The 12,427-nt window shown below is 36.4% G+C and overlaps 1 protein-coding gene across 1 annotated transcript in view; it reads right to left on the minus strand.

Annotated features, from left to right (window-relative positions):
* Gbeta13F (guanine nucleotide-binding protein subunit beta-1) overlaps nucleotides 1-4,758 on the minus strand; it is a 124,071-nt gene extending 119,313 nt beyond the window's left edge. The window contains exon 1 of the mRNA XM_089093661.1: nucleotides 4,622-4,758. The gene's annotated coding sequence lies outside the window, so the exon portion shown is untranslated. The remainder of the gene's footprint in view (nucleotides 1-4,621) is intronic.
* Nucleotides 4,759-12,427: the final 7,669 nt, after the last annotated feature.

Genomic DNA, 12,427 nt, shown 5'->3' on the forward strand with positions numbered 1-12,427 from the left:
AAGGATCTGGTGGTTCACATTGTCATATGCCCTTCAAATTCTAGGAATGCAACAACTAGGACATTATTTTTAGATAGAGACTCATTTAAAGCATTTGTTAACAAAATAAGAGCATCTGTGAGGAATGGTGATTCCTGAAACTAGTTTGAGTATGACAACAACAAACCAAAGGAGTTGATTGATTATCATTTGCTCCATTATTTTTCCCAGTACAGGAGTAATCATTAGAGACCTGTAAGATATAGTGTCATACTTGAGTTTATTTTTATTTAAGATTGGTAGGAGGGAGAAGCATTTCTGAACATTGGGGAATGTGGATGTAGCCCAAGCATAATTATAGCAATTTAGGAGTTCCTGTTTATAAGAGGGGGTGAGATTTTTCTATCCACATAGGGTGACTCTTATCATAGCTACTCGTAGCCTTAGCCTTAATGTGATGTATTGTAACTTTCAGTCCATGAATTGTGAATGGAGGTTATATGCTCTGAGCCTGGGCAAGGCTGTTATACGGAATTTATGGAAATTGGGGTGGTATAGCTGTCATTATTTGATGTTAGCTTATTGGAGAAAAAAGGTGCAAAAAATTTTGACTTTTCATTGTCTTAATGGGTGTTATTATATAGTACCTCATACTGGAGAGGGTATGGAGATGTTTTTTCCCACTGTTGTAGCTTATGGAGTTTATGTATGACTGGCTCAACCTGGGTTTGGCTTAGAATTTCATCATTAAGCTTATTCTTGAACATAGTCCCATTTGCTTTAAAGTTGATATGTTTGGGGGTGTGAGGCTGAATATTAGCAGGTTCATTTATTGAAGAGACTATGGCAAAGTGGTTGGTGCAAAGGTTATCATTTTTCTTAATATAAATTTTATTCAAAATATTTGTTGACAGTTTGTAGGGCAATTGTGGAAAATTTACCACTTTTGGGGTCAAATTTTAGATTTAAAGGGGTAGCAATTGCTAATTCAGCATTATCTGAAATCAAAAGACTGTGGGCATTAAAATATCTACAATTAATTATATTTTTTAGCATATTAGAAATATTTAGATAACTGAAGAAGTCCACAGCATCTGTAGTTTTCCATTTGGATTATAGAAGCTTATTATGTAAGTTTTGGTGTTATTCAGCCATACATTTATTCCAGCAGTATCAACATCATTAAAAAAATCTGGAAAATTAATCCCAAAAAATTTGATATTATTTTTTATTACTAAAGCTACACCACCAACTTTTCTCTCTATGACCTATCCTTTCTCAGGAAAGTATATCCTGAAACTTTGTTTGTTGGTTTTTGCTCAAGTGGGTTTCCTGAAGGCAAGCAATATCAATGAAATTTGTATTCATAAAATATATTAGTTCATTTAACTTATTTTCTGAAAGTGATCTTACATTCCACTGAAGTATTGGGATGTGCTGCTTTGTTGCTTTAGTTTTCATTTGACTGTGAGTCAATGTTTAGCTTTGCTAAGAGTAAAGCAAGATCCTTTTCTGCTTGAATTCCAAGCCCAGATTTCCAAGCATTATTTAGAAAACAATCAGAAATTAAATTTAAAAAAAAATAAATTTTTTCAACTGAAAGAAAGGAGCAACATTAAAACTTAAAACAAACAGAAATTATTATGTATATGAGGGGGTTTGTCCCCTAGTCAATACCTTGCTCTTTTTGCTAAAGTTCAAATTTTGTCCCAATTCTTTAAGAATGACCCTTGAAACAAAGGTTGTTTAATTAGAATAGATAGCTCTTTTGAAAGTACTAAAAAAAAGTTTAGCATAAAGAGCAAGGTATTGCCAAGGAGGCAAACGCCCTCATATACATAATAATTTTTCTCCTTTTAAGTTTTAATGCTGCTCTTCACTTTCAGTTGAAAAAACTTGTTTTTTTTATTTAATTTCTGATTGTTTTTAAATTATGCTTGGAAATCTGATGCCCCCTTCATAGAAATGTCCCTTTTCATGAAAACATCCTCCCAAGTAATCCCCTACCCCAAACCCCCCTGAAACATATTGATTTAATTGCTTTGCTTGCTTTGCTTTTGTGTTGTTTGCTTATGCTTATGCACTTTATTTATAGGTGTTGGGTCTCCATTAAATAATTGAATTCGACTCTTGACTCTGAAGATAGAAAACGTTACATGGTGTCAGAATGGACAGCACACCCTATCCAACAATTGATTGGTCGTCAGCCAATCTCAAAGCCTCGTGGAAGCGATTTTGCCAGCATGCTGAACTGATGTTCACAGGACCCTTGTCCGGAAAAGCCGACACTGTGAAGTGCTCCTACTTGTTGATATGGGTTGGAGAAAAAGGACGAGATACTTTCAACACATTCCAGATTCCAGAAGTAGACAAAAATAAAGTGGATGTATATCTGAGAAAATTCAGTGAGCATGTTGAACCCAGTTCCAATCCCATATTTTCCCGATTCGTTTTCCACAAACGAAATCAGAAAGAAGGAGAGACAATTGAATCATATGTGACATCTCTGAAGTTACTGGCCCTCAATTGTAGTTTTGGAGATAGTTCAGATGAAATGGTGAGAGACAGACTGGTGTTTCGAGTACAGAGTGACCGGATAAGAGAAAGACTATTGAGTGAAGGTGGAATGCTTACACTAGCAAAAGCTATTGATATTAGCCGTGCAATTGAAACAGTTGTGGAGACCCATGCACAGATGAGAAATAAACAAAGTACTAGTGCTGTAAAGCAAGAAGTGGAAGCCATACGCAAACAAAAAGTGTTGCCAGAGACAATGACGCCAAACTGTTACTTCTGTGGGAACCAGTACTCCCGTGAACACAAATGCCCCGCAAAAGGGAAGATCTGTTCCAAGTGTCGGAAGCCAAATCATTCTGCCAAGGTTTGCAAAAGCAGGTCTGTCAACGAAATAGATGCCCTGCCAGCTGAGAATGAAGGAAACAATGAATACTTCATAGAGTCTGTTGACAGCAGAACCGATTCAGTCCAAAAGCCGATGATTAAAGTTAACCTACCTGAATACCGACAAGAAATAACCTTCAAAATTGATACAGGGGCTGATGCAAACGTTCTCCCAGCAAGTGAATTTAGATCCCTAAAACCAAGACCTACCTTGCTTCCCAACAAAGATATCCTGACAAGCTACAGTGGATGCAGCCTTGAAGTACTTGGAATTGCACAGATTGTGATTCAGTACAAGGACCGAGAACCGCAGGTTCATGTGTTTCATGTTGTTGAAACCCACAAAGGACCAATCCTTAGTAGACAAACAAGCAAACAGATGAACTTAATCAAGTTTGTGCTTAGCATGTCATGTAGCATGACTGAAGACCCAGCCACGGTTTCAACCAGACCGGAAGTACAACAGATCCTCGAGGAATATGATGATGTCTTCCAAGGTATTGGGAGGTTGCCCGGAAAATGTCACATTTACCTGAAGGAAGGATCTGTTCCGACAGTCCAGCCACCAAAAAGAGTTCCGTATGCCCTTCAGCCGAAGCTAAAAGAAGAACTAGACAGATTAGAAAATATTGGCATCATAGAGAAGGTACAAAAACCGACAGACTGGGTGAATTCGATTGTCCTTGTAAAGAAACCAGACGGAAAAATCCGAATTTGTCTAGATCCAGGGGACTTAAACAAATGTATCAAGCGTCCTTACCACCCTATTCCTAGCTTTGATGATGTAATAAGCCCCAGAAACAATTATTGAATAATGAATGAGCATAAAAAAGGCATCAAATGACATTTCACTTACATCCTAGCTAAATTATAAAGCCAACTGAAAATTTATCTCATTCTGGGTATATATTTGTACATTAGAGGGGTGGGGGATATATACTCTGTTAATATACAGCCTAGGTTCTAAGAAATTTGTGAATTTCTCAGAAAAACAAGGAAAGAAGTGAAGATAAAGATTATGACCTGTAAACTGTGTTAACCATGATTATTTTGCATATAATGAAGTAAGAACTGATTTCTTGACATGTTTCTAATGTGTGGCTGATCTCCTAGGCTTATACCCATTTTGGGGTCCAATCAAGGGCTCAACATGGAATTCAACCAAATAAATTATTTTTGAAACATGAAAGAGCATAAGAAAAAACATCAAATGATGTATTCACTTTCATTCTAGCTAAATTATGGTGTAAACTGCAAATTTACCAAAATTTATTTCTAATGCAAATGAATGTTAGCCTAGCCTATATTTGGATTCAGGAGGGAATTCTCATTCTAAAGGTAGGCCTATAGGCTATCTATTTCTTAGCTAGCTCATTATTAGTGAGTTAATCAGAAAGTTTACCTAACCCTATAGTGTTGCCCTTTTTCTTTTTTGATTCATCATATTCTAGCTATACCTTTACCAAAAAGCCTAGCCTAATTTGCCTGTTTAACAGAGATGACTTCATTGTTGCAGCAGTGAAAGTAAGGTAGAATATATTTTTAGGGGATACTGGTCCCTTTAGGAGGGCTGGGCCACAATTATGATGGTATTAACTATTATAGGCCCTTTCAAGCTAGTGTGGATTGTGGGATCAACTCATAGGCCTACTCTCGTCTTTTGTTATTATAATGTCTTCTAGGTGTAATCTTGTTAAATGGCTACCCTATTTTTATGAAATAAAAACTTAAAGCCACTCACGAAGTACTTTAATATTACTCCAAAGCCACCAAAGTTTCAAATCTTCAGTTGTTTATTTTCCAAAAGTCTACCTTTGTCTTCTTTTCTTCTTTTTTTGGGTGGAATTGACGCGGCGTAGTAAGGCGTAGAAATCGTTCAAGAGATCATTCTTTTCCCTCTGAACGGATTTAGAAAATAAGCTCCAAGCTAGCTTCAGCACTTTTTACGGAATACTGAAAGAGTTTCTTCTGAAAGGAATTCAATAGAAGGGGCGACCATTGTTATACTCATATCATGACTTTCCCCTTTGCAAAACGTTTCCCCAGGAGAAGGAGGTAGAATCCCTCTAAATGAAACTGTAGCAAACATGCTGGACGATAATCATCATGGAAGGCAAAACTAGTCGTACTGACCATCATCGTTGCTCAATTATAATTTTTACAAGCATATTGACCATGGATGCATATACTGTAAGGAACATTTTTCGACAGATTATGAATGTGTTGGTAGTCAGTGATCCAAGGATCGCTATCAAAAAAAGGGAAGGGGTGGCTCACATCAGCTGCAGTTGGTTCGATGGTGCATTCTAGGGTAATCGGGGGCGTTTAAAACGAATATCGAGGTGCACAAGGTCGCACGCGTGTAGAAAATGGTTATTTTAGCCTATAAAGTCAAATTTGGCCTATAGCGACGTCATACCTCTCTTGATTTTCTTTACATGGTAAAATAAACTAAAAACTTTATAAACTTGACATATTCTGAATCCTAAGAATAAGTTCTTTCGCCTGGTGGTCTTAGTTTTTCCACGAAACCTTTATTTGTTTAATTAACTCCTATATAATTTTGAAAGAAAGGTTTTTTATTATACTTTTTCTTAGTTTGTTCTGTGTTTCCGAAATTTTTGCATACATAAGTATATTTTTTTATGCTTTATTTGAATTTTGCTCGTAATTAAGAGTCAAACTTTGTGTCTCTTTTTCAAAAATTATTAATTCTTGAGCAACTATTTATTCTTTCTAAATAGCGGTATAGGTTTCAGAAATTAGTCTACAATGACGAAGTTTTTTCTAATTTTTCTTAGCTGTAAAAAAATGAAAATGAATCAAACTGCACATCATTCGAACCAACCAGAATGTCCTTTACACGTTTTAATAAGAACAAAGTCGAGACTTAAAACTGGAAGAATATATAAGCGTTTGAACAAGAAAATTCCCCCTCCCAAAAAAAGAAAATTTTCTGAATAGTGGCGTTTTACTCGAAATATTTTCTAAAGTACTGAAAACTACAACATAAAAGGAAAGGACTTAGGATATTTATCTGATCAAGCTAAAGGTAAGGATTCCGGTAACAACGATTTTAGGGGGTGTCAGCTGTCTTGCATGAGGTACACCATGTTGGTACAACTAGTTCTGAAACATGTAAATAGATAGGAGATGCGTTCGACAGCACTGCTCCGCTTTTCTCGAAGTACGACGAGTCCAGATCTACCATAAGGAATCATAGACTCTAGATCAACTATTAGATCTTATCCGTACAGGAACAGACTATCTTTATGCTGAAAGAGCTGCGGACTAGTGATCACACATAAACGCCACAAAAGAGATGATTCCGATTTTCTTTGCATCTGGAAACCATAAATACGCCACAGTTGCGCTTAACTACCTAGAATAAATGCTACGCCTGCCTGAAAAAAAGCCAGAATTTCACAGAGACTTTGTAAGTGACAACTTTGTTGTTAGGAAAACAACCATGCCGTTTTGCAGCATTGCATGCGATCTGGCTTCAGAGTCGACCGTGAATCTGGACATCAAAGATCATCGAGGAGTTTCTGGTATGGTTGGTGCGACAACGAATGGAAATACCAGGGATCGATATCTGGCTACTCTCCCCTTTCTCACAGCAGTCACCAGAATACTGAAAGCAAACCTGAATATGGATGACGATGCAGTGAAGCATCATAAAGATACCACTGCGTTTGCAAATCTAACAATAAAATGTGAAAATTGGGTGCTTGTGGTTACAGTGTATGGCAGAAGTGCGACTAACTTCAGTAGTCTGAATGATCTTCGAGCACATTTGTACTCAAGATTGGAGGATTTGCGGCGTTTACTACCAATTGATATCTCGTTTCTGCTTCATTTGAAGAAGTGCATGTTGCAGTCACTGATTTGGATCCAAAGCAACAAGCTCTGTATTGATTTACCTCAGGCTACCGATATGGGCTGGAGAATTGAAGATCATGAACTGAAGCCAGACCTAGTTTCTGCGATGGCGCATGGGCTAGCATCGCTTTCTTTTTGCAACTGTGACAACACGAGGTGCGGCTCGCACTGCAAATGCTCCAAAATAGGTTTCTGTGACAGCACATGCAAGTTTGAAGCTGTCCCCCAAAAATGCCTACTTTCCGATGTGAATCAGAACGAGTCCTAAGACGAAGATGAAGAAAAAAAAGAGATTTGACCCACCCTTTCATGTTCAGTTTTAAATATTTGATTTTTTATTTGTTTTGATATTAAACGGCTAATGCAGTCGTTTTAACCTTACTTTCAGCTGGTCATGAAATTTACCAGCTACTACATCAATGGCCGCGAACCGATTGGATCATTGGCCCCTGCTATGCTGGGATTTAAAGAAAATAGTATCTTAAATCAAACTTAGTCACCTCTGCACCACATGTTCACACGGCTTTGCCACCTTGGGGCTCGTATAGAGTCTACATAAGCCAGATTGTATCTACTACTACAGAAAAAATAAATAGTTTCTCAAGAATTAAGATTCTTTGGAAAAGAAACACATGGTGTGACCCGTAATGACGAACAGAATTCAAATAAAGCATAAAAAATATACCAAATTCGCACAAGCGATTGCAGAATTAGGCATCTGTTTTTTTTTTCCTGGTTAAAAATATTAGTTGTACAGAATGTAAATACATGGTTTGATTCAAGAAAGAGCGATATATCGTTTTGTGAGATAAAAATCATAGGTTGTCTTGAAAATATTTCGAGTAAAACGCCACTATTCAGAAAATTTTCTTTTTTTGGGAGAGGGCAATTTCCTTGTTCAAACGCTTATATATTCTTACAGATTCTAGTCTCGACTTTGTTTTTATTAGCAACGTGTAGAAGACAATCTGATGATTCGAAAGATGAGCGGTTTGATTCGTTTTCATTTTTTTAACAGCTAAAAAAAATTAAAAAAACCTGGTCATTGTAGGCTAATTTCTGAAAGCTATGACGTCATTTAGAAAAAATAAATATTTGCTCAAGAATGAATATTTTCTAAAAAGAGGTACATGGTTTGACTTGTAATAACAAGCAGAATTCAAATAAATCATAAAAAAATATACCTATGTAAGAAAATATTTCAGAAAAATCGAAAAAACTAAGAAAAAGTATATTTAAAAACCTTGTTTTAAAATTAAATAAGGGTTAACAAAAAAATAAAGGTTTTGGGGGAAAACTAAAAAAACAAGGTGAAATTACTTGCTCTTAGGATTCAGAATTTGTCAAGTTTATAAAGTTTTCAGTTTATTTTATCGTTTAAATAAAATCAAGAGCGGTATGACATCGTTATAGGCCAAATTTGACTTGAGAGGCTAAAATTACCATGTTCTACATGAGTGTGAACTTGTGCACCCCAATGTTCGTTATCAGCGCCCCCGATTACCCTATAATCCACCGTCAAACCAACTGCGGTGAATGTGAGCCACCCCTTGAAAGATAACGGTCCCGGGATCACTGACTATGGAGTCATTGGACGTCAGCTAAAATAGTGAGATCCCGAAAGGTAATACGAAGAATCTTGTATCGTGAATAGGTTGGAAGAAGAACAAGAGGTATATAAATCGTGTTATCCATCATGATAATACGATTGCACATACGATAACAACGCTAGCACAACAACAACAGCAACCGTACAAAAAAATCTAAATATATTTTCTTGATTATTATCGCTTCTAATCAGTAGTTGTACCAAACCTATCCTGCTCAAGTCATCCTCAGGGCTATACTGTGGTGTTTATCATTCCCATAGTATAGTGCAGACGGTTTGATATCATATATTTTCCCTTCTTATTTTAGTTTTATATTTGTGTTTAAAGATTTTTCCAATAGGCAATGTTCAGAAGTCCTCCAAAAAAAAACGTCCCCCCAGATCCCAAATCAAATTCCATAGTGAAAGATACCCATCCTGGCTGGTCAAGCACATTATCTGAAAGTTCTAATGATGGCTTCAATTCGGAGAATAGGACAATGATAGCTGTAGGTCCTAATGCAACCATACATGATGATAATGGGTTTCAAGAGGTCCTCTCTAGAAGCTCTAAAAAAAGGAAAAAAATCTCCCCAATTAAAAGCATTTACCCTCTCCCTGCCCAAGATCCTTCCTCCAACCACTTACGAATTTACCTTCAAATTACACCCACTACCCCCTTTGAAATAAAATTGATTACTGCACTAAGAGTTGCAATTTTTAAATTGCTTAAATCAATGTTCTCTCTTAACATTAACCGTGATGGATCTCTGCTTATAGCTGTAGAAGATCAGAAATCAGCAGATACAATAATTAACCTTAAATCCCTTCTGAATATCCCAATTATTGCATCTAATTGGAACCCAAAACAATCACCAATAAAAATTGTAGTTTACAATGTTCCCCCAGAGATATCTACTCAGGAGTTAAAAGAAGGCCTCTCAGATAGGGCTGGAAACACAATCCCAGTTGAGGATGTTACCCAACTTGGAAAACCTAACTCTACTGGCCTAAAAACTAGTAGATCCTTCTTATTCACACTAAAGGATAAAATTGATATCCCAGAAAAATTATTCTTATTTGGGCAAATCAAACCACACAAGGAATACAAACCTAAGCCTATTCAGTGTCAGAAGTGTTTCAAACTGGGACACACGACAAACAAATGCAATGAAATTCTCCAAGAGTGTAGTAATTGTAAATCTTTCCATCCTAAAGAGCTGACAACTTGCAAAAACACCCAGCCTACATGCATGAATTGCAAAGGTCCACATGAATCTACAAATAAATCATTATGCCCTGCATACAAGAAAAGAGCTCTAACACTCCAAATATCAACAGAGAAGGCCATCCCATACCCCTTTGCAGCAATGGAAGCAAATGCTGCCCAACAATACCAAATAAAGCCTGTAATGAAACCAACCAAAACCCCCAAGTCAAATGTCCCAAATGCATCAAGCACCCCATACAAAACTATATCTTCTAAGCCCCCTAGCTCAAATCCCTATCAGAAAGAATCACCAAGCCAGCAAGCCTCGTTTTCCGGTGAGATGAGGCCAGCCTGTCCCTCCCTTTCAAGAAGAAACAAACCAGAAACACTACCAGGAATCAATCCCTTAACCAACAAACAGGATGCACTACCAAAAATGCAATCCCCAAATATATGCTTATTCATTCTAAACTGTAATGCAGTTCAGGCCATGAACATACATCAACTACAGAAAACAAAAATTATTGCAGAATTGGCAAAAATCTACATCCCAGATGATATGCTCATTCAAGCAAAAAAAGATCTTGCTTTACTTTTAACAAAGCTGAACATTGATACACAGTCATATGAAGAATAAATCAACAACACAACATTTATCAATACTCCAATGGAATGTAAGATCACTCACAGAAAATAAGCTAAATGAACTAATATCATTTATGAATAATAATTCCATTAATATTGCTTGCCTCCAGGAAACTCATTTAACCCAAAATCAACAAATTAAGTCTCTGGGATACACTATCCTGAGAAAGGATAGATCTTCAGAGAGACAAGGAGGTGGTGTAGCTTTATTAGTTAATAATAATATAAAATTTTGTGGCATCAATTTTCCAGATTTTGAAAATGATGTTGATGTAATTGGTATAAGTGTTTGGCTGAATAATTTAAAAACCTACATAATAAGCTTTTATAACCCTAATGGCCAAACTTCAGATGCCAAGGATTTCTTTAATTATATAAATAATTCTAATATGTTAAAAAACATCATTATTTGTGGTGATTTCAATGCCCACAGCCTTTTGTGGGGGAATAAACCAGCAAATAAAGCTGGTAAATTTATTGAGCATATGATTTCAAATAATAATGAATTAGCTGTTGCTACCCCTCCAAACCTAAATACATATTTTAACCCCAAAAGTGCCAAATTCTCCACAATTGACCTACAAATTGTGTCTTTAAATTTTTTGAACAAAATTTACATAAATAAAATTGATAGTCTGTGTACAGACCACTTTGCTATAGTTTGCTCCCTAAATGAGCCTGCTGAAACTTCATCTCATACCTCCAAATATATCATCATTAAAGCAAATTGGTCTATTTTCCAAAATAAGCTAAATGATGAAATTACAAGTTTCACCAAAAGTTCATGCATTTCTAACACAACAGTTGACACACATGCTGAAGCCTTGACATCTTTACTAATAAATACAGCTAATCATACTATCCCCAGGACAACACCTAAGAAAACAGTCCCTAAACAAAGTCCTAAAGCATGGTGGACAAATGAGTGCCTAAATAAATGGAAGATAAAAAAGGCAGCTAGGACAGAATTCATAAAAAAAACCAACACCTACTACATATTTAAAAAAATTACAAGCAGAATCTAATCTAAAAAGGACTATAGTAGATGCTAAATATAAATACTGGAATAATTTTGCAAATAATCTATCCAGAGAAACGCATGAGCCAATTATACATAAAGTCATAAGCCACATATGTGGGAAAAAGACTTCTCCCAACCCACTCCTGTATGAGCTTATACATAATAATACCCATTATGACAATGATATTGAAAAGGCTAACCTATTTGCAACTCTTTTTGTTAATAAGCTAACATCAAACAATCAAAGCAATCTGTCGACAATTCCTATGAACCCTAGTTACCAACCACGCCCAGGATCCGAGTACATAACTAATCCATTTTCAATCCAGGAATTGAATAATGCAATACATCATATTAGGTCCAAAACTAGCAGCAGCTATGACAATATACACCCTACATGGATAAAGAATCTCACACCTTCATACAAACAAGAACTGCTAAATTGTTATAATCACGCTTGGGCATCCTCTAGGTTCCCCAATATATGGAAATGTTCGTCCCTCCTACCAATCCTAAAGAAAAATAAACCAAAAGATAACCCTGAGTCTTATAGGCCCATAATGATTACACCTGTGATGGGGAAAATAATGGAGAAAATGATTTATCACAGACTCCTCTGGTTTGTTGAGAAAAATAACATGATCCCACACACTCAAACTGGATTCAGGAAATACCACTCCTCAACAGATGCTTTCATTTTGCTAACAAATGCAATAAATGAATCTTTCTCAAAAAATAATATCCTAGTGGCAGCTTTCCTTGATTTTGAAGGAGCATATGACAATGTGAACCACCAAATCCTTTTAAATAAACTTGCAAACCTTGGAGTACCTCCCAAGCTAGTATCCTTTATTAAATCCTTCATATAAGTGCGAAGTTTCATTGTTTGTGTTGGTTAAGCCTCTTCACCCCAAAAGACAATATCCAAAGGCCTAGCTCAGGGAGCAGTCCTCAGTTGCCTCCTATTTGCCCTATATCTCTGGGACATGAACCTACCCCACACGAATCTACAATATGCTGATGATCTGGTGCTATGGTCATCTGGCAACACCTTTCAGATAGCACAGTCAAATCTGCAAAAGTCACTTTTCCAGTTTGAAAAATTCTCTCAACATTCAGATTTACCCATTGCACCCACCAAGTCAAAAATAATCCAATTTCACAGGAAGCGAAACCATGTTAATGCAAAACTAACTCTAAA

Source organism: Artemia sp. Qi Xiang Cuo, chromosome 8 (genome assembly GCF_049724085.1).
Source record: "Artemia sp. Qi Xiang Cuo chromosome 8, ASM4972408v1, whole genome shotgun sequence".
Taxonomy (NCBI): domain Eukaryota; kingdom Metazoa; phylum Arthropoda; class Branchiopoda; order Anostraca; family Artemiidae; genus Artemia; species Artemia sp. Qi Xiang Cuo.